A 22,074-nucleotide genomic window follows, 5' to 3' on the forward strand; every position below is an offset into this window, starting at 1 on the left:
GAGGAGCCTGGAAGGCGGAGCTTCGGCTGCGCCTTTGGGCGGCCGCACCCCGAGCCTGGCGGTGACCTCGCGCTCGCCCGCTATCGCCACCTCTTCCCTGCCTTTCCTGCCCTTGGAATGCAGGCGCCTGCCAGGGGGCGTTTGGAGGAGGGGCGGGAGGGCGCCTTGGACCCTCCTGGCCTCCTTCACCTTCACGGTCCAAGTGGGCGCTGCGGAGGAGGTCGGCCGCTGGTCGCACGGTGAAGGGTGGGTGGAGCTGGGATTTGAACCCCGGGGCTGAAGACATCGATTCATTCGCTTCGAGGTTGAAACCCACAGCCCTACAGGCCATCCTGGCTGCCTGACGTCGGAGACTGTCTTATTTGCAGTTTAAGAAAACCTCCCAAAGAAACCAGACCACCCCGAAATAGTCGAATCCCCTGCCATGGGGTGGGGTGTGTGTGTGTGATTCCCACATATCCCCAAACTCAAAACTCACTGCCTTTTCGGTTCCACGCAGAGCGACCACGTAGGACAGGGTAGAACTGCCCCTGTGGGTTTCTGAGACTGAAACTGTGCACAGGAGTGGAAAGCCTCATTTTTCTCCCCGGAGCAGCTAGTGAGCCTGAATTTCCGGCCTGGTGGTTCTCAGCCTAATGGGAAATCCAGCGCACCAGCAGGCGACCAAACTCCCTGCCATCTCGTCAAGCGCAGGCAGGGTAGAGCCACCCCTGTGTTTTTTGCGACTGTGCATCCTTATGGGTCTAGGGAGCCCCACCTTTCTGAGCGGCTGCTGGGTTTGAACTACTAACCTTGAGGCGAGGAGCCAAATTCGCAATCCGTTTCCTACCAGGGACCCTTGACTCCTCGTGGCCCTACATTTCCAAGACTGTAAATCTGTATGGGAGCAGACAGCTCATCTAGGTGTGTTTTATTATATGCTTCATGTCTGAGCAATCACTATTTCACCCCTAGATCGGGCCCCAATTACAATACCCCCCTCACGCCCATCTACCATGCTTGGGAATCATCTTCATCTACTCAGAGGACTTCCTGGGATACCTTGAAGAATGCTAAACCGTTCCAGTAAAGTCAACTTCCACTCCTAGCAATAAATAAGAACTTACTGCCATTGAGTAGATTTGAGTGTCCCTGTAGGACAGTAGAACTGCCCTGCAGGTTCCCCAGACTGTAACTTTTTTGTTTTTAAGTTGTATTAGTCCTTCATCCACAGGTCAGACGATTCAGTAATCCAGTCACAGCGACAAGAATGGTACAATTGCCATCACATTCCATTCTAGAACATTTCCTTCTTCCTCGAAGTCATTTTTATTCATGTATTATGTTTTTTTCCCTAATTGTGGCAAAAAGATACACAACAGAACATTCTCCAGTTCCACAACTTCTGCTTGTATAATTCACTGTCGTTGATTATGTTCTTCGTGCGGTACAGCCGTTATTGATAGCCTTTTCCAAATTATTCTACCACCATTGACATGAATACAATGGCCCCAATGCAAGAACGCTCTCTCCTTCACCTATGGTAACCGTTGGTCAAGTTGGGTTTCTTTTTTTTCCTTCGTGGTTTTCTTTTGTGTGTGTGTGTGTGGTTTTCTTAATATAGTATTTTTGATATAGTATTCACATATCATATACTTCCAGGGTTAAATCGCTTTTAAAATGAGTTGTATAATCACAATCAATGCTCCCTTCCCCCTCCCACATTCATTGCTATTCCCCAAATCCCCTCCCCCTCCCCACCTCCTACCCTCCATCCCTCCATCTCCTGTAGACCATTGCATCAGTTATTATCTCCATGCTGTGCTTCACAAACTGGGAAACCCAACAGAAACACTGAAAAACACAAGGTGGTAAGGATCTAATAAGATAAAAATACAAATAATGAGTAAGAAAGAAAAGAACACCATCAAAATTAAAAAATCCAGGAAAGAAATTTTTTGTCATGGAACACGCAAGAAATACTTGAGGCTAGAACAAATTCAGATTGGGTCAAAAGGGAGATCAACTGGCCCAGTATCAACTCAATCCAGCATAATCAAGTTTACAATGTTCCCTGTCTGATAGCAAAGCTGTTGGGGACCCTTGTCTGTGACTAGAGGGGACCTGCCAGAGGCTTCATCTGTCTAGAAACTCTGCTGATGGGTTTTGGCCTCCTACTGTCTTCCGTAGCTATGGGAAACAGGATTTCCCCCAAGTTGTCTCCCCCAAATATATGCCAAACTTAGCTGCTTGCAAATGACTATCCACTTGGAGGTCATCAGAAGTAGATCAGGGATCATTCTCCCTAAGGGTTATCAGCCATCTAACACAAGCAGTCACCACTGTTTATCCCACAACAATCAGGGCCCACTCCCTTCTGATAAGGATAGTAGTTGTCTGTTTCCTCGTAGGAGACCCCAGAGAGGTCAAGCCCACCCAAGGGTGACCTAGGTTAGGCCGCCATCATGAATCTAGGGTCTGCCCTTCTTGTCACATGTAGACCTCTAGTTTCTCCCCTTCCTATCATGTGCACACCCCTAGCTCATCCCTTTCCTGTTACATCTATGCCCATTGTACATCCCCTTCCTATGATGTGTATGCCTATTGTACTGCCCCTTCCTGTGATGTGTGGTTACCTGCAATCACACACCCCTAAGTAGATGTAACCATTGGTTAGCAATAAACCGGGTTCTCCAGCCTCCTGGCCAGTCCTCAAGCATCCTGCCGGTTTTCTGCCCCACCTCACCTCGGCCCAAGCTGTAAGCAGACCTGGCTGGTAAGATCATGGTCATCCAGGAGGTGAGCATGCTCCCATGAAATGTGTCTGACTCCATTATTTGACTTTCTCTTCTATCTCTCATGCTCTCTATAACTATATTATAATATATATATGTATATATCTTAACCGTACAATTGCACTTATTGAACCCGTGATTAGTGGTTGAGGGCTGGCATCCCCACCTCCGACCACACGTAGCCTTTCACAAATTGGATGGTCACCATTTAAGCTCTGACACTTTTCCTTTCATCATATTTGGGTTTTGTTATTGCCATCTTTGGATCACACAGGCTGGTGTGCTTCTTCCATGTGGACTTAGTTGACTCTTCACTTAGAGGGCTGCCATTTGAATACAAGCCTTTAAGACCTCAGATAATGGAGGGAGGGGAAAAAAAAAGGAGGACCTGATGCAGAGGGCTTAAGTGGAGAACAAATGCTTTGAGAGTGATTAGGGCCAAGAATGTATACGGATGTGCCTTATACAATTGATGTATGTATATGTGTGGATTGTGATAAGAGTTGTATGAGCCCCTAATAAAATGTAAAAAAAAAAGAAAAAAAATGATTAGGGCACAGAATGTACAGATGTGCTTTATACAATTGATGTATGTATATGCATGGATTGTGATAAGAGTTGTATGAGCCCCTAATAAAATGTTTTAAAAAAAACAAAAGACCTCAGATACTATTCCAATTGATAGCCGGGTTCCATCTGCTTTCTTCACCACACTTTGCTGTAGCACTTCAGTGATGATTTCATGAAGGTGAGAATTGAGCAGGGCCATGTTATCAGAACTGTCTGTGTTAGTCTGGGTAGACTAGAGAAACAAATTCATAGAGACTCATATGTGTATAAGAAAGAACTTGATATACAAGAGCAATTGACTATCAAGAAATATCCCAGGCCAGTCCAGATCGTCCATAAGTCCAATATTAGTGCATGTGTCTAATACCAATCTATAAATTCCTCTTCAGACTCACAAAGCACACGCAATGATGCAGAATGCAGGAAGATCACAGGTCAGTGGATGGGAAGTCTTGTGGATCCAGTGGCATTGTAAGCATCTCATCGGGCAGGGGTCTCCATGTGGCTTTTCTGGCTCAAGAGGTCTGGCTCCATCAGCCTCTCTCCATGTGTCTTCTTCACAGGGATGTCTTTCAGGGAGTGAGTCTGAGTCCTGCCTCCAGCAAGCTATGTATAATCTCCTTAGTGCCTACAAATGAGGTTATCAAGCTACCACCTGATTGATAGGTACACTCCCCCCATTCACTCGCAAGTCTCAAATTGACAACAGATTATGCAATGACCACATTGTTCTTGGATTGGGGCTGGAGTTCAGTGGGAGTCCAGAATCCATCTGCTTGCCCCTGGGTTATGCATGCCTTAGGGTTCTTTGGCGGTCATATTATGACAAAATCAAAACTCCATAAGACCACCTACAACAACAAGAGCAACCAACCAACAAACAAGCACAACAAGCAAACAACAGGCAGGAAAACAAAACCCCACAGCAAGTAAAAAGGAAAACATGTCCATCACACCCCTGGGGTAAAGGCAATTGCATGGATAATATCAACAATTTCCCCACTGACACAGCACTCCAGATGCTGTCAGTAGGAGGGTCGATGGCAGTACAGCTCCGCTGTGAGCTGGAGCCCATGACACATGCCCTGCACAGTTTGGTCGATCTCCCAATTGATTGGCTGTTTACCTTAAGTGTGGAGATTGGTGCCAAGGGAAGATTTCCCGGATCAATTCTCACAAGGGCAGATCCCTGCCCAACAGCTCAAAACCCATCACATCACTGCGAGGGGGGCATCAAGGTACTAAATATATGGAGATCCTGGGTTCCTGTCCATTGGGTACCCAACAAGCCAGGGGTTCTCCTATGGTCCAATGACCACTACTTCCACAGCCCTGGGGTGGCCACTCTCTGCTTCCTCTCCCATCAGAGGACCCCAGACCGCAGTGCAAGGGTGCAGGCAGCTTTGAGGCAGGGCTCGGTTCATTCAATCAGGCTTCTGTGTTGAGTCCTTCTGGTCTAGCCCCTGGGGGATGCCCTGCTGCCTGCTAGGTCAGCGTCTAAGGTCATCCTGGTGCTCGGTCCATAGCATGGTTCACCAAGGGGAGACTGTAACTCTTTATGGGAGTAGAAAGCCTAGCATTCTTTAAATCCACTGCCACCAATTTAATTCCAGCTCATTGGAACCCACAGTTCACTCAGGTTTTCTAAGGCTGTAAATCTCTATGGGAGCAGACAGCCTCATCTTTCTCCCATAGAGGGACTGGTGGGCTTGAGACACCGACCTTGTGGTTAGCAGTCCAATGCCTAACCCACAGTGCCACCAGGGCTTCTTTGCCATACAGCAGGTGTTCCATCAATAACGCTGTCAAAGCCAGAGCCTCTGTAAAGTGGAAACCTGCCAGAGAAGGAAAATGTGTGTTTTCCACTAAAAAGAGCTGTAGAAAAATGGTTAGACTGCACCCTACTAAAGGTGGAGAACTCAGGAGATCTGGAAAAATAAGACTAAAAAAAATCTCCCAAACAAAAACATTAAGCTCACTGCCATTGAGTCAATTCCAACTCATAGTGACTCTATGGGGCAGGGGAGAACTGCCCCTGTAGGTTTCTGAGACTGAAACTCTTTTTGTTCCCTCTACAGATTGGTTGGTGGTTTTGAACTGCTGACCTTGTGGATCGCAGTCCAACGCTTAACCATTATCTCACCAGGACTCCTTGGGAAAACAAGAGAGGCCCTGTGACTTCTAGTTCTCACAAGCTTCCCTCTATTTATGACATCCAAGACTAGCTCTCAGAGATGAGGTCTTTGAGGTATTGTCAAAGGATGGGATATCAGGCATTCTCCTATGACCTGTGAGGTTTTGAGGTTCCCAGGGAAGAAGTGAGCTGGCAGCCAGGTTGGAGCTTGAATTTGGTAACCTTTTGGAATCAGGCAAAGGAGGGACTCAACTGGCCTGGACTTACTTAATGAGAGGGCGATTTTTTTCATTTCTTCTTTTAAAAATGGTTTTTACTAATATAAATTCACATATCATACACTTTCATAGCTCATTTGCTTTAAAAAAGTTTTATACACATCATCACAATCAGTTCTGGTGCTCCCTCCCCCTTCCTTAATTCATGATTTGTGACCCAATTCCCCTCACTCTCCACCTTCCCTCCTGATAAACCTTGGCATCAGTTATTGTCTGTGCATCCAGTCCTTCTGTGCTTCATACACAGGGAAAACCAACAGGAGCAATATAAAACAAAACCAAATCAAGAAAGGAATAATAAGAATAACATAAACATAAAAAATAAAGAGTAAGAGAGAAAAGACCATTAGCAATATTAAAAAAAAAACCGAGAAGTGATTTAGTTTTTTTATTTTAGAAGTGATTTATGTCATGGAACAAGCAAGAAATATTTTAAGCCTAGAGCAAATTCAGGTTGGGTCAAGACGGAGGTGAACTGACCAAATATCACATTATCCCATGGTTTGATCCGCCACAATCAAGTTTATGAAAATCTCTGTGGACAGTAAAAAATATCCCTCACCTGTGGCCAGAGGGGATCTTCCAGAGGCTTCATCTGAGGAGCTACTCTGCAGATAGAATTTTGGGGCTCCCACTGCCCTCCGTGGCGTAAAGGGTGAAGCTGAGGTACAGGGAGGAAACAGACATAACTGACAGGACAAGGGAGAGCAGAAACAGAAATAGCTTTATTAGGGGTGGGGGAGCTCCCGGACAAGGTTCCAGGAAGTTGTGCTCAGCAGCTTGGGTTTTTAAAGGGGTGGTGAGGAATGTATGGCACGTACTGCAATTAGCACATGGGGTCTGGAAACTCGGAGAATTGCTTGTGGACTCCTTGCCCTTGAACCTGGGACATCTGGTTTCACTGGTTATCTTACCTGCTGCTGACCTTTGGGATGCGCAGGGAAGGACATGCGGTGCCCTGACCTGCTTCAGCTTAGTCCAAGCAGGGCTGCCTAGTTCAGACCTGGCCCAAACACGTAGCCTGCTACAAATTGGGTGCTCACAATTGAAGCTCAGATATTTTCCTTGCGTCCTGTTTGGATTTTGATATTGCCGACTTTGGCTCACAGAGGCTGGGGCGCTTCTTCCGGGGGGGATTTAGTTGGTGCCTTGAAAGGGCCATTCTACAGGCACACCATGGGGTGTCAGGGCCTGGGGTAACGGGGCCCAAGTAAGTAGGAGTCAAGAGTTCTCTTTCCCTCAAGCCCCAGGGAGCAAGTTGACCGTGACCTTGACCCTGGGCGAAAGGCCTTTGGACTAGAATAGAAATGACCAGCCCTTGCAAAGATTCCAAGAATCTAATCATTTCAGTGGATCAAGGATCAAGAGGAAGTCCTCTGAACAGAACAAAGGGTTTACGATGGGAAGGGGCCTATGGCAGGGTCACATCATTTCACTTTACATCTGCACTCTCTATGCGCAACAAAGAATCCCAGAAGCTAGACTACACAAAGAAGATGGCATGCCTGCTTACAGAAACTATATAAAGATGAACCAGTGTGCAGAAAAGGACCAGACAGACCATTTCTGTTCTGGGTCCATCTGAGGCATGTTATTTCATTTCAGTTAGAAGTTGGGGTCTTGGGGTTGTCTTAGAACCACCTTGAGGCTATGACTCAGGGTCACATGATCACCTCACCATCAGGTAGCCAGGTCATCAAAACCCCAGGACAAAACCCCTACAACCCTTTTACATCTGCGACTAATGCCTGTATTCCCACTGGGGCCTGTCCCCACCCTTCCAGTTTCTACCTTCTCACCTACTGCTGTGCGCAAGCTACTCAAGACCTTGTGGTGATCAGGATAGAAGACGACTCAGGAACACCCTGAGGTATGCACACAACATAAGCTCGCTCACTGACCGTGAAGAGGACTTAATGTGCTTAGAGAGGAAGGTAAAAGACTACAAGCCTTGCAGGGAATGTATGGATGTGCTTTATACAATTGATGTATGTATATGTATGGATTGTGATAAGAATTGTATGAACCCCTAATAAAATGTAAAAAAACATTTTAAAAAAACCAATAAAAATAAATATTTAAAAAAAGAACAGAAAAAGAAATCAGTGCTGCGAAAGATAAAATCACATACTAAAAAAAAAAAAAAAGACTACAGCCTTCAGGATGGCCCTCAACACAGAGAACATGGAAATCCCTGTAACTGGACTGGCGAACAACGTCCTGAGAAATGGCAAAGGCAGTGTTGGCATTGCCAAGGATTTTGGTCTTCTTGGGACGCTTCCGGTCATTGCTCTTTGAACGCGGTAGTCAGCAATCAAAGGATGTATTGCACTGGGCAAAGCAGCCTGGTGGCACTGCCAGTTAAGCATTGGGTTGCTAATCAGAAGAGCCATGATTCACACCCACCAGCTGCTCTGTGGGAGAAAGCTGAGCCGTCTGCTTCCATAAAGATTTTGACTTGATGTCAGTGTGGTTTTTGTTTTGTTGCTGTTAAATATGTATATGTATATATATATAAAGAAAGAAATCTACCGTGTTTTTATTAACATTTTTTTTCTTCCCTTACCCTAGGAACCCTTATTATTAATTTAGCCTCTATAATGTTTGTTTGTCTTGCCATATCTTACACGATCTAATACAGCCATTCACATTCAATTCTGTTGTTAGAGTCCATCGAGTGGGATTATATAGTCATCAGTGCTATCAAGCTCCCTTTTCCCCACTTCCACTCCCCACAGTGGACCATTATTCCTGTTACTGTGGATGTAGGGTTATCTATCTTGGCTTTCATGTATCTAACGATCTTAATTATACAAATGAACACATGTAACTCTAACATGATTCATGATAAAAGCCATGCTAGTAAAGGGAGGAACTATTAAAGAACTAGAGTTTGGTTATGTGGTTCATCAGTGCTATACCACACCCTGGAGTTTGCATCCCTTCCCTGTGGCCCTTCTGAGAGGGTCCGTCCCATTTCTTGGAGGTGCGTTTTGGGATTCCCCACCCCTGTACAGCGATCTGGTTGCCTGTTTTTGAACTTCTGATACCTTTTCCCGTCGACACCTCATGAGCACACGGGCTGGTGCGCACAAGCCATTTTTGAATCAAACAATCTTCCAGAGAAATTAATAAGACCATTTTGTTCTCGGCAAAGAACCCAGTCTGTTCAGAGAAAAGACTAAAGCAAGGAAGCAAAGAAGAAAAGGAACTGGAAGTTAGGTTTAAGACAGAACAGTAGTCATTTTATGTATTTATGAACAGTTTTATCGGCACACAGTGCCCATGCCATCCAATTCAATAGTTCAATCGTATTATGAAGCATTGTACAATCATCACTATAGTGACTTTTAGAACATTTTCTTCTTTCTTGCACTCATTAATAGCCCCTCATTTCCCCCCAACCTCCACTGCCATAACCCCAAGAAACCATTAATCTAGCTACTGTCTCTATAGATGACCTATCCAAAAGTTCATATACAGAAAAACAGAAACACACACACAAAAACCACTAACCACAATAACAATGTAAAACAGAGAAAAACCTCAATTGAAGGAGAGCAGAAGCTATTAAAAACCAGAACAAATTCACTACCATCTGCAATGGATCAAAAGATAAGGTATTGCATTTTAACCTTGCTGCATCTGCAATAACTGTCCAATGCCTTCTGCATGATAGCCAGGCTGGTCACATTCCTGGTCTCTGGTCAGGTGTTCATCAGGGGCTTACTCCATATGCATTTGCCTTTTTTAAGAAAAACAACAGGAAGAATGTACGGATGTGCTTTATACAATTGATGTATGTATATGTGTGGATTGAGATAAGAGTTGTATGAGCCCCTAATAAAATGTAAAAAAAGAAAAGAAAGAAAGAAAATGATTAGGGCAAAGAATGTACAGATATGCTTTATACAATTGATGTATGTATATGCATGGATTGTGATAAGAGTTGTATGAGCCCCTAATAAAATGTTTAAAAAAGCACAAAAAAACCCAGAAACATACAGAGAAGATTAGCATGGCCCCTGCGCAAGGATGACACGCAAATTCGTGAAGCGTTCCATATTTAAAAAAAACCAAAAAACCCAGAAACAACGTTAAAATGTGCCAAAATAAAATAAAATATGTGCCAAAAGGGAGATAACAGAGATTACATTTTAACCTAACGGAGTCTACCATAATCCACGTCACAATGCTCTGTCTTTGGTAACAAAACTATTCACATCTCTCTACTAGGGTCAGAGAGGAGTCACCGGAGCCTTAATCCATGTGTTGACCCTGCAAATCGATTTTGGCCTTCAGCCATAGTCTTCCACAAACCAGGTGTTCGCAATTTGAGCTTGGATACCATTCCCTCCTTTGGATTTAGATTTTATTATTTATAATCCTTGGATGGCACAGGCTGGTGTGTTTCTTCCACTTGGACTTAGGGGATGCCTCCCTTAGCTGTTTGTTTGAAGACAAGCCTTTAAGAACCCCATACTCTTCTTCCTGATAGCGGGGCACCATCTAGTCTCTGCCATGCTTTGCTATAGCACCCACATCTCCAGTGATCTTTCCATGAGGGCAAGCACCCAGCAGGTCCATGTCTTCAGAACTAAGTGTTCTTAGATTGGGGCTAGACTTAAGCGTGAGTCCGAAAATCCAGATGAGTAATTATTTTCACTGGTCTCCAAGACAATGTGCTATGAAATGCCTAATGGTTGTCATGAACTTTCACCTCCCTTGGGACATATCATGAAATTAGATCTTCAGAGGAGACCAACCTCCCTTTGTGTTTTTAGAAAACCAAATGGTTTTTCCAGTGCGACCTGTTAGGTTTCTCAAGTGAGAAATACCTCCGTCGCTAGCTTCCCCGGAGAAAGAATTCGTGCCACAGCCTGGTTTGGGATCCAAGTGAGTTTTTATAAAGGATAGAAGTTTCAGGTTTTACGAAGGCACCTTCAGGGCACCTCCCACCACACGTGGAGGCTTGAGGCCAGAGGAGACCACCACCCAGCCTGCCAAGAAGCAGCTCCAGAGATGAAAAAGAAGTGCACTGGGCTTTGGATCCTGCCTTTTCAGGCTCCCCACCCCGGGGAGGCGTGGTTGATGATACTGGTTGACCCCATTGGCTGAATTAAATTCACCTGGCCCAGATGGGCCAATCCAGGTGTACCGCCCACCAAGGTGTACCACCCCTTCCTGGCCCTGAGCTCCAGTTTCTGAGCATGCAGGGCGGACACCCTTGTCCATGTTCTAAGGTCCTAACAGATCTTGCCTGGGAAGCTGAGATCTGGGAAGACAGTGGATATGGACAGATTCTCTGTGCTCATATCATGGAGTCTGGGAGGCCGAGGTTCTGGTGGAGGGCGCCTTCACGCTCCTGAGTTGGAGATGAATCCCAGTTACATTCTCTTGACTAAAGTTCTTCTCCACAATGGGCCCACAAAAATGCCAATCTTAGCATGGTTTTTACAAGCAGGCACAAGGTTGCTTACTGTGCACTTGAGTGTTATCTGCCATCTAGAGCCATCAGACCCTATTGTCTGTCCCATCCTGTGTGGCCCCTCCCTTCTGATCACAGAAGAGCTCAGGCACATGTAAGGTGGAGACAGCTCAGAGATGGCCAAGGTTAAGCCGCATCTTAACACTTGAACCTGCCCTCCCTGTTACATACTGTGCCTTCCCATGACATGTATTCCTCTAGTACAGGCCCTTCCCCTTACAGACGTGTGTGACATGGCTTGCATGCCTGGTGATTATCTAAGTCTGTTAAGAGAAGACATTCGCTCTCTCTGGTTGCTGACTCCGTGGAAGAGGTGAGCCCTTGCGTACCTTGTCTGACGGCTCCTTAATTCTCCTTCTCAGTTACTCAGCAGCTTAGGGCCATTCGGTTGGGGGCTGGTCCCCACAACCTTGCCTTCCTGTTACCTCTAATTTGAAATCATAGAAGCAGAGTGTAGAAAAGCCACCTTTAGGACCAAAGAATTCCTGTGGGGATCCATGACTAGAGGAGGAGACGACACGTGGGACACGTCCCAAACCTTAGAACACTTAGCCTGACGAAAATGGCGGACCTAAGCATTGGTTGAGAAAGCGACTGACAACCATTGGTGAGCCAAAAAGGGAAGAGCAGTCTGGCATATCTTATACAGACCTCCCTTCTGCATTCTGTTCCCCACGTGTTTTTCACACCCCCACCCCACCAATTTCTTTCTCCTTCTGCTGACCCTGGAGGTCTCATCTTTAATATAATAACATTTTTCTTAGGTGTGTTAGTCTGGGCTGACTAGCGAAACCTCTCCAGAGGCACTCATAAATATGTGTACGTGAGAGCTTTGTATTAAGAAGCAATCATATCTCTAACCAACACCCTAGCCCAGTCCAGATCAAGTCCCTAAGTCAGACACTAATCCAGAAGTCTGATACCAGTCCGTAAAGCCCTCTTCAGAGTCACACAGACGTGTGTCATGAAGCAGATGGCAGGAAGATCACAGGCGGGCGGTGCAGAGCCTTCTGGATCCAGTGGTGGTGGGTGTGTTCAGTTCCTGGGGTGGTTTATACCTGGGTTGCTGCTTCACAAGACTGAAGGAATTCACGTAGCAGAAGCACTGTTAGAAATCCAAGTGACTTTTATGAGGAAAAGGGAGGCATCAGGTATTTACAGGAAATCCCAAAAGAGCGCCCTGAGTGGGCACTCGAGGCCCCAGGGCCAGGCGGCTTGTAGGTGACCCCTGCCCTCTGACCTACAAGGTCAGAGGTTAGGGTACACCCAAACAAGAGAAAAGAGGACTCAAAGAGGGGAATCAAAGAGGCCTGCGGCCTGCCCTGCCCATGACTGCCTTTATCTCCTCTGGCTGGGGAGGCGTGCTTGAAGGTATTGGCTGACCTCATTGGCTGAGTGTAGGCAGATCTGTGTGATGTCATTGGTGTCTAAGGTGAGTGTGCCCAGGTGGGTTTCACCTGGGCCTGGGGGGCTTAGTCTGTGCATGTCCAGATTAGACTGTCCCATAGGTGTCTAATGAATGTGCCTGACTTCTTTCCAACCTCTTTGTTGCGAGCCTGTGCAGGCACTGGGGAAGACAACCCCCCTTAGTCCCTATGCTGGTACACGTCAGAAGCATCACAGGACTCCCGCCGGTCTCTGGTGTGGCTCCAGCAGCTCACTGAGTGACTCAACAGCAGGAAGGTGAAGGCAGAGAGTGAGCGGGTGGCCCGCCTCCAGAGAGCCAGTTGTCTCGGTGGCATCTCCCAATGAGGTCCTCAAGCTGCAACCTGACTCACAGGCTAAACTCCACCCCTTCACTTCAAGTTGACATGAAATTACGTAACCACCGCAATAAGTCAGGCAGGTTTTGCATCTTAGGTTGGCTTAATTTCCCTCCTCAATGGTATGTGATGGAGGAGACAGCAATGAAAAGGACTCAAGAAGAGACCAACCTTTGCCCTTCTTGACAATGCATGTGCTCCCCCCTCGGAAGGTGTCACACCTGAGACACGTGTCATAGGGTACAGGAATGGAAACACTTGCTTGGACTTGAGGCTCAAATGTCTTGAGTGGGCAGAAGCAGAGGACAGCTTCCCCAACGTTGTGGACTTGGAGGTCTTTGGGCTTTGTTAAAGTCTTCATTGCTTTTGAGGTCGCCTTACACGGGCATCTTGGGTTTATGGACTACTGGAAAATTTCCAGTTGTGGGGGACCAGCCTTCACAACTGAATGGGTCCAAGGGGCAGTTGTGTAATTGAGGGGTGTGTTAGTCTGGGTAGACTAGAGGAACAAATCCACAGAAACTCATATGTCTAAGAGATAGTCTTAGATAAAAGGTGTACATTAAGAAAGCATCCCGCCCAGTCCAGTCCAAGGCCATGTCTGATGGTAGTCCTACCAAATTTCTGACACTGATCTACAAAGTCCTCCTCAAACTTGCAAAATACATGCAATAACACCAACTACATGAGGAAAGCTAAATCAGTGAGCATGTTAGCATCTCAGTGCTGGCAGGGGTCTCCACACAGCTGCTCCAGCACCCAAGGCTGCATCAGGTTAGGTCCATGTGGCTTCTCCTCGGAGATGTCTTGCAGGAAGCGAGCCTTGCCAGCTGAGGCAAAGAACTCGCTAAGGCAGCTGCACACTGGTCCCACCATCAGAGACCAAGAGATCAGAGAACTAAAAAGGTGATGCTCACCGAGCCATTTATCTCTCCACCCTTCAATTAAACCCACATGTGCTTATCAGCCAGGTTGGCACAATAAACCTTAACTATCACAAGGAGTAAATTAAGAGACATCCTTAGTTCTCTCTTGTGGGAGAGATACGAAACCTGGATTGTGATTCAAGTGAGTTTTATAAAGGATAGAAGAAGTTTCAGGTTTACACAGGCACCTCATGGCCCTTCACGTGGAGTTCTGAATCCAGAGGAGATTGCTTCATGAGCTCTGAGGAGATGAGAAGCAGAGGGCCTTGAAGCTCTGGATTTTGGTTTTGCACTGGGAGGCGTGGTCGACGATCCTGGTCAACCCCATTGGCTGAGTTGAATTCACCTGGCCCAGATGGGCCAATCCAGGTGTAACGCCCACCTAGGTGTACCACCCTTTCCTGGCCGGAAGCTCCAACCTCTGAGCATGCGCAATGGACACCCAAGTCCCTATGCTAGCTACCTAACAACATCAGACAAAATAAAGCAGCGGTTCTCAACCTGTGGGTCACGACCCCTTTGGGGGTCGAATGACCCTTTCATAGGGGTCGCCCAATTAATAACAGCAAAATTACAATTATGAAGCAATGAAAATAATTTTATGGTTGGGGGGGTCACCACAACATGAGGAACTGTATTAAAGGGTGACGGCATTAGGAAGGTTGAGAACCACTGGGCTAGAGGCAGACATGTGACAGGCACAGAAGTAACAAGATGGGTGGGCTCTAAAGTAAAGATGGTAGCCTAGCCCGGGGTCGTCTCTGAGCTGCCTTGACCTTAGGTGTCGTTGAACTCTTTTCCAGAGGAATAATCTATGATCTTTCTCAGAAGGGAGGGGCCCCTACTTAGGGGTGGTGGTGGCAGACACTAGGGTCTGATTGCTTTTGATGGCAGACAACCTGCAGGCAGATCACCTTCAAGCAGTTGACCTTCAAGCACATAATAAGTGACCATGTGTTTGCAAACAGCACCTTAAATTTGGCATTACTATGGGGGGGGGGGAGATGGAGGAGAATTACTTACTTAGGAGGATGTGAGTGGGACACACCTCCGACCCACCAACGTGAAGGTTCTCTCTACAGAGCCCTGGCCTCCCAGACTCCTTAATGTATGAATGTTGAGTTTGTCCCCATACACTCTCTTCCTGGTTTTGTCCCCACAATCAGAGAGACTGCTGATATATTTCCTATCTGTTTTCATCTTACATGTGTTTATGCTCCATAGACCAATGGGGATGAATACAATTGAAACTACTGCTCTGTGCCTGACTTTCATTGTTTTTGAAGTGATTTTGTTCTATCACTTAAGTTTTTAAAATTTATGTAGGTGAACCTTTCCAAGTATTTTTTTCCCAAATAATTTTATTGGGGGCTCATACAGCTCTGATCACAATCCATCTATCCATCCATCCATTGTATCAAGCACATTTGTATATTTGTTGCTATCATCATTTTCAAAACAGTTTCTTTCCATTTGCGCCCTTTGTATCAACTCAGTTTTCCCCTCCCTCCCCCACGAACCCTTGATAATTTATAAATTGTTATTATTTTTTCATGTCTTACACTGACTAATGTCTCCCTTCACCTGCTTTTCTGTTGTCCATTCCCCAGGGAGGGGGCTATATGTAGATCCTTGTGATCGACTCCCCCTTTTTCTCCCCACCTTCCCCTTCCCTTCCTGGTATTGCTACTTTCATTATTGGTCCTGAGAGGTTTATCTGTCCTGGATTTCCTGTGTATCCAGCTCTTACCTGTATCTGTGTACATGCTCTGGTATAGCTGGATTTGTAAGGTAGAATGGGATCATGATAGTGGGGTGGGGTGGGGTGGGGAAGCATTAAAGAACTAGAGGAAAGTTGTATGTTTCTTTGGTGCTATACTGCACCCTGCTGACTCCTCTCTTCCTTGTGACCCTTCTGTAAGGGGCTTTGGGTCTTCACTTTATACTCCCCCTCATTCACATTGATATGAATTTTTGTTCTGGATCCTTTATGCCTGATACCTCATCCCCTCAATACCTCATGATCACACAGGCTGTGTGGGCTTTGCTGCTACTGAGCTACAGGGCCGCTTGTTTATCTTCAAGCCATTAAGACCCCAGATGCTATATCTTTTGATAGCTGGGCACCATCAGTTTTCTTCACCACATTTGCTATGCACCTATTTTGTCTTCAGCAATCATGTTGGGAAGGTGAGCATCACGGAATGCCAGATTATTAGAACACAGTGTCCCTGCATTGAGGGAGTACTTGAGTGGAGGCCCAATGTCTGTCTGCTACCTTGATACTTAACATATAAGTGTATGTACATAGATCCATTTCCCTATCATTATATATAAATATATTTACAAATGTACATGCCTGTATTTTGACCTCTATAAACTCCCTTTGCCTCCTATTTCTTTCCTCTATTTCCTTTTACTTTCCTCTTGTCCCACTATTGTGTTTGGCCTTCATTCGGGTTTCAGTAATTCCTCTCAGTTACACTGCCTTTGATCAAGCCCTACCAGGCATCCTATGCCCTCCTCACTGTGAATTTTAGATGACTTGTTGTTCCCTTGTCCTTCAGTTTGTTAACACCCACTTCCTTTCCCTGCCTTCTCTCTCCCATGTCTCCCCACCTCACGGGAACCAAAAGTCCCACTGTTTTCTCCTCTAGATTGTTTATCCGGCCCATCTTATCTAGATAGACACACAGAGATAATAATAAGCACAAAAACAAGTCAGAACAAAACAAAACACCAGAAGAAAACCACCAAATCAAACAACAACAACAAAAACCAAAGACAAGAAAAACAAAACCTATAAATAGTTCCAGGTCTGTGTGTTGACCTTTAGGAGTGTTTGCTGGTCCAGTCTGACAGGGTGTCAAGCTCTGGCTGCAAAGTCTGTTTTTGGTATTCCCCGGGGACTTCATTGCTTTGCTCTCCTTGCTGCTCTGTTGCACACCCTTAGCGTTTCGCCTCGGCGCCCTTTCCAAGTGTTTTAACCCAAACACTTTCCTTTATATTTTCCTCATTAGTTTTTTTTAAAAAAATCTATGCTGTTGGCTAGATTAATGATACTATGAGGAGGGGGCTTCAAAATCTTTCTGGAAAATTTTGATGATCTTTTCATTTAAATTTTCCATGAACTTAAAAAATTTTTTATTAAGGGCTCATACAACTCTTATCACAATCCATACATATGCATACTTCTTGAAGCCCCCTTATATTATTCTTTCAATGTGTCGAAACTTCTTGAAATTCAGATGGAATACGTTCAAGGTCATATTTTGGCTCTTGTGGATTAGTTTTCATTTTTTTCAGCTTCAGCCTGAGTTGACATATGGGTCCTTGATAGTCTCTGTTCCACGGTTGGCCCCTGGCCTCATTTTAGCTGCTGAATTTGAGTTTCTCCATCATCTCTTCCCATAGATATAGTTAATTTTAGTTATGAATATTTCATTTGGAGAAGTTTATGTCTGTCATCACTGTTGGTGTTTTTGGAAAATAAGTATTTGTGACGGAGAAGTCACCGGCTTTGCAGCATTCTACCATGTGCACTCCAGCTTCACTTTTATCACCAAGGTCATACTTTCCAGCTACTGTTCCTCTTCATGTCCAACGTTTGCCTTCCAATCGCCAATAACAATCAATACATCTTGAATTCATGTTTGATCAATGTCAGATTGAAGATGCTGGTAGAGAATTCTTCAATTTCTGTATCACTAGCTGTAGCGATACATTTGATACACTTAGGATACCTTTAAAAAACAGCTGGTACCTACGAGTCAATAGTTGTATCGACTGGATTTCCTTGTATGCGAAGGTTAGTTTTTTTTTTTTTGCGAAGGATAGGTATTAACTCATGACAAATAGCATTGTACTTCCTTCCAGGTACATCTTGAAATGTCCTTTTTGACAGTGAATGTCATGCCATTCCTCTTGAATCTGTAACTCCCAACACGGTAAGCCATATGATAGGATTTGACACATGGAACACTAATGACAGGACCTGATAAGCTCTGGGATGACATCATACATGAAAAAAGCCAAGGTCATTAAAAAGATGAGTAAGAAGAGAGACAAGAGGCTGTCAGAAGAGACTCTGAAACTTGCTCTTGATCATAGAGTAGCTAAGGCACGTGGAAGAGATGATGACATCCAAGAGCTGAACAGAAAATTTCAAAGGGCAACTCAAGAAGACAAAGGAAGATATTATAATAAGATTTAAAGAGTGAGAGATTCTATGGGCAAAATATTGCAGACAGAAAGATAGAGTCATTGCACTAAAAATAACTACCATTCCTCCCCCCCTCCCCCCACTACCATGATCCAAATTCCACCTTGCAGGACTGGATAGAGCAGAGGATGTACACTGGTGCATATGGGAGCTGGAGGCACAGGGAATCTAGGGTGGATGATACCTTTAGGAACAGGGGTGTGAGGGGCGATACTGGGAGAGTACAGGGTGAGTGGGTTGGAAAGGGGGAACCGATTACAAGGTTCTACATGTGACCTCCTCCCTGGGGGACAGACAACAGAGAAGGTAGTGAAGGGAGACGCTGGATAGGGCAAGATATGACAAAATAAAAATCTATAAATTATCAAGGGTTCATGAGGGAAGGGGGAGCAGGGAGGGAGGGGAAAAAAAAGAGGACCTGATGCAAAGGGCTTAAGTGGAGAGCAAATGCTTTGAAAATGATTAGGGCAAAGAATGTACAGATGTGCTTTATACAATTGATGTATGTATATGTATGGATTGTGATAAGAGTTGTATGAGCCCCTAATAAAATGTTTAAAAAATAAATAAAAAAAGAAAGGTAGGGTAGAAATATGCTCTAAATCTAAAACAAAACAAAACAAAAAAACTACCATATATACTCATGTATAAGCCGAGTTTTTCAGCACAAAAAATTTTTTTGTGTGTGCTGAAAAACTGGGGTTCGGTTTGTACACGGGTCAGTGGTACCCCAGTGAGGTGTGACATCTCGCGGGTGATTGCCGTTTCTCTGCTGTTCATTTAAAGCCCCGCTGACACTGCAGGGCTTTGAATGTTTGTTTACTCACATCTAACCAATCAGAGCTGTCCTATGATGTGGACGGCTCCAATTTGCAGAAGCGCCCGTAGTAATTCACTTACTCCAGCAGCTAAACTGCTAAGGATGTGTCTGTGGCTGCGCTCCGTCTCTCCCCTCTGGTCTCCGTGTTAATTCACATCCTGCATTTCCCACCCTAGGCTTAGACTCGAGTCCATCAGTTTTTCTGTTTCCCAGGTAATAATTAGGTGCATTGGTTTATACTCGGGTCGGCTTATATTCGAGTATATATGGTAGTTGACATTCAGTCATTTCAAGAGTCAGTTTATGAGCAAGAATTAACAGTGCTAAAGGAAGAAGTTCAGCCTGTACTGAAGGCATTAGCTAAAAACAGGACTCTAGGAATTGATGGAATACCAATTGAAATGTTTCAGCAAGTTGATGAAACGCCGGAAGCACTCACTAGTCTATGCCAAGAGAGTAGGAAGATAGCTACTTGGCCAACTGCCTGGAAGAAATCCATATTTGTACCAATTCCAAAGAAAGGTGACCCAATGGAATGCCCAAACTATAAAACAATATCATTGATATCACATGCAAGTAAAATTTTGCTGAAGATCATCCAACAATGGTTGCAGCAGTGCATTGACAGGGAGCTGCCAGAGGTTCAGGCCAAATTCAGAAGAAGACGTAGAACAAGGGATATCATTGCTGCCACACCGGAAAGATGGTTACTTGTGTTATATTGACTATGCTAAGGCATTCTATTATGTGGTTCATAACACACTACGGATAGCTTTGAGAAGAATGGAAATTCTAGAACACTTACTTGTGCTCATGTGGAACCCGTACAAGCAGAGCAAGGGAATATGGGATTGTGTAAAGTCAGGAAAGGTATGTGACAAGGTTGTATCCTCTCACTGTAGTTATTCAATCTGTATGCTGAACATATCATCCAAGAAACCGGTTTACGTGAAGAGGGATGCAGCATCAGGATTGGAGGAAGGCTTAATGTGGGAAACTGAGGACCAGGAAGAGAGTGTAAGTGGACAAATTCTTCTCATATTTAAGTAGACTCGGAGACCAGCATTCTGGGAGGAGGGAGGCCTTTAGACTTGTGAGTTAGAGACGAGTCCCACTCATATTCTCATAACCAAGAGAATCCCCACCGTATCCTCCCATCATAGCGCTGCCTTAAAGTGACCTCTTCCAAGCCCGAGGCTGATTGCTCTCTGGCTGGCAGCTTTGTCTATAGGAGCAGACATGTTGCTAATGCTCTCCCTGCTCAGGGGACAGTCACTCCCCTAACCTACCCCAGCACTGGGGTTAGGTTACTTCTCCAATGAGCTCAGGGACCTCTAGGGTTAGGGTGCAGTCCACTTTGTTATTGTGGTTACCTGTAATTAGGGGGCTTGCATGCCCCGAGACTATCTAAGTTGATGTAAGAATCCTTTTCTCTCTCTTCCTGATCTGCTTCCAGATACCATGGAGGTGAGCAGCTCAGAACTTTGTCTGTCTCTTAATCTCTTCCCTTCAGTTACACAAGCGTCCCCTAGGATCCATCCAAATGTGGGCTGGATCCCACAGCTTATTAACAACCTACAATATGCAGGTAACATAACCGTGTGTGGCAGTTACATCATCTCCTGTCAACTTGAGCAAAAGGGTGGAGTCTAGCCTGTCAATCAGGTCAGAGCCTCTGATGCTTCTGTGTGGGCATGGTCTTCTCCTGAGGATTCTGGGAACTCCTGTCATCCTCCCTGGAGGTGGGACACATTCTCTCTCTGAAATATTCCTGTTGACAAGTCACATGGAGCTACACTGATGGAGCCAGTGCCCTGGAACTGGAACAGCCACGTGGAGACCCACACCAGCACCGAGATACTTTCACTGCAACTGGATCCACAAGACTTTCCACCCACTGGCCTATGATCTTCCTGCATTTGGCGTCATTGCATGTGTTGTGTGAGTCTGAAGAAGAATTTACAGACTGGTATCAGACATATGGATTTATATCAGATTTATGGATTGGATCTGAACTGGGCTGGGATGTTTTCTTAATATACAATTACTCTTTGATATAAAGCACTTTCTTATACATATATGAGTGTCCCTGGATTTGTTTCACTAGTCAACTTGGACTAATACACTTTGCTTGCTGAAAGTGAGGAGGACTTGAAGCAAGTGCTGATGAAGATCAAGGATTACAACTCAATAGAATCCTCACAACTCGACCAATAGATAACATGATAATCGGAGAAAAGTTTGAAGTTTCCAGGGATTTTATCTTGCTTGGATCAATAATCAATGCGCAGTGAAGCAGCAGTGAAGAGATTAGATGATGCATTGCATTGGGTGAATCTTCTGCACAAGAATTTTTTAGAGTGTTGAAAAGTTGTGCCTGACCCAAGCCATATGTGTCAGGGTAGACTAGAGAAACAAATCCAGAGATGCTCATATGTGTATCAGAAAGAGCTTTATATATAAGAACAATTGTACATTAAAAAAACATTCCATGAAGAGCAAATGCTTTGAGAATGATTGGGGCAGGGAATGTATGGATGTGCTTTATACAATTGATGTATGTATATGTATGGATTGTGATAAGAGTTGTATGAGTCCCTAATAAAATGTAAAAAAAGAAAAGAGGAGAAAAAAATGATTAGGGCAAAGAATGTACAGATGTGCTTTATACAATTGATGTATGTATATGTGTGAACTGTGATAAGAGTTGTAAGAGCCCCTAATAAATTGTTAAAAAAAAAAAAGAAAATGATTAGGGCAAAGAATGTACAGATGTGCTTTGTACAATTGATGTATGTATATGTATGGATTGTGATAAGAGTTGTATGAGCCCCTAATAAAATGTTAAAAAAAAACATTCCAGTCCACTCCAGGTTAAGTCCATAAATCCAATATTAGCCCATATGTCCGTTAGCAGTCTATAAATTACTGTATTCTTCAGACTCACAGAGCACATGCAATGACATTGAATGCAGGAAGAAAGATCACAGTGCTGGTAGGGGGGGGTCTCCAGGTAACTCCTTCAGCTCCAGGGCTAGCCTAGCTCCATGTGGCTTCTTAATAGGAATGTCTCCCAGGGAGCGTATCTGTGTCCCACTT

General features: G+C 44.8%; 1 pseudogene; it reads left to right on the forward strand.

Annotated features, from left to right (window-relative positions):
- The first annotated feature begins 9,726 nt into the window (after positions 1-9,726).
- Positions 9,727-9,826, forward strand: LOC142432863 (U6 spliceosomal RNA; annotated as a pseudogene).
- The last annotated feature ends 12,248 nt before the right edge of the window (positions 9,827-22,074 follow it).

The sequence above is a fragment of the Tenrec ecaudatus genome, chromosome 18 (assembly GCF_050624435.1).
Source record: "Tenrec ecaudatus isolate mTenEca1 chromosome 18, mTenEca1.hap1, whole genome shotgun sequence".
Classification (NCBI taxonomy): Eukaryota; Metazoa; Chordata; class Mammalia; order Afrosoricida; family Tenrecidae; genus Tenrec; species Tenrec ecaudatus.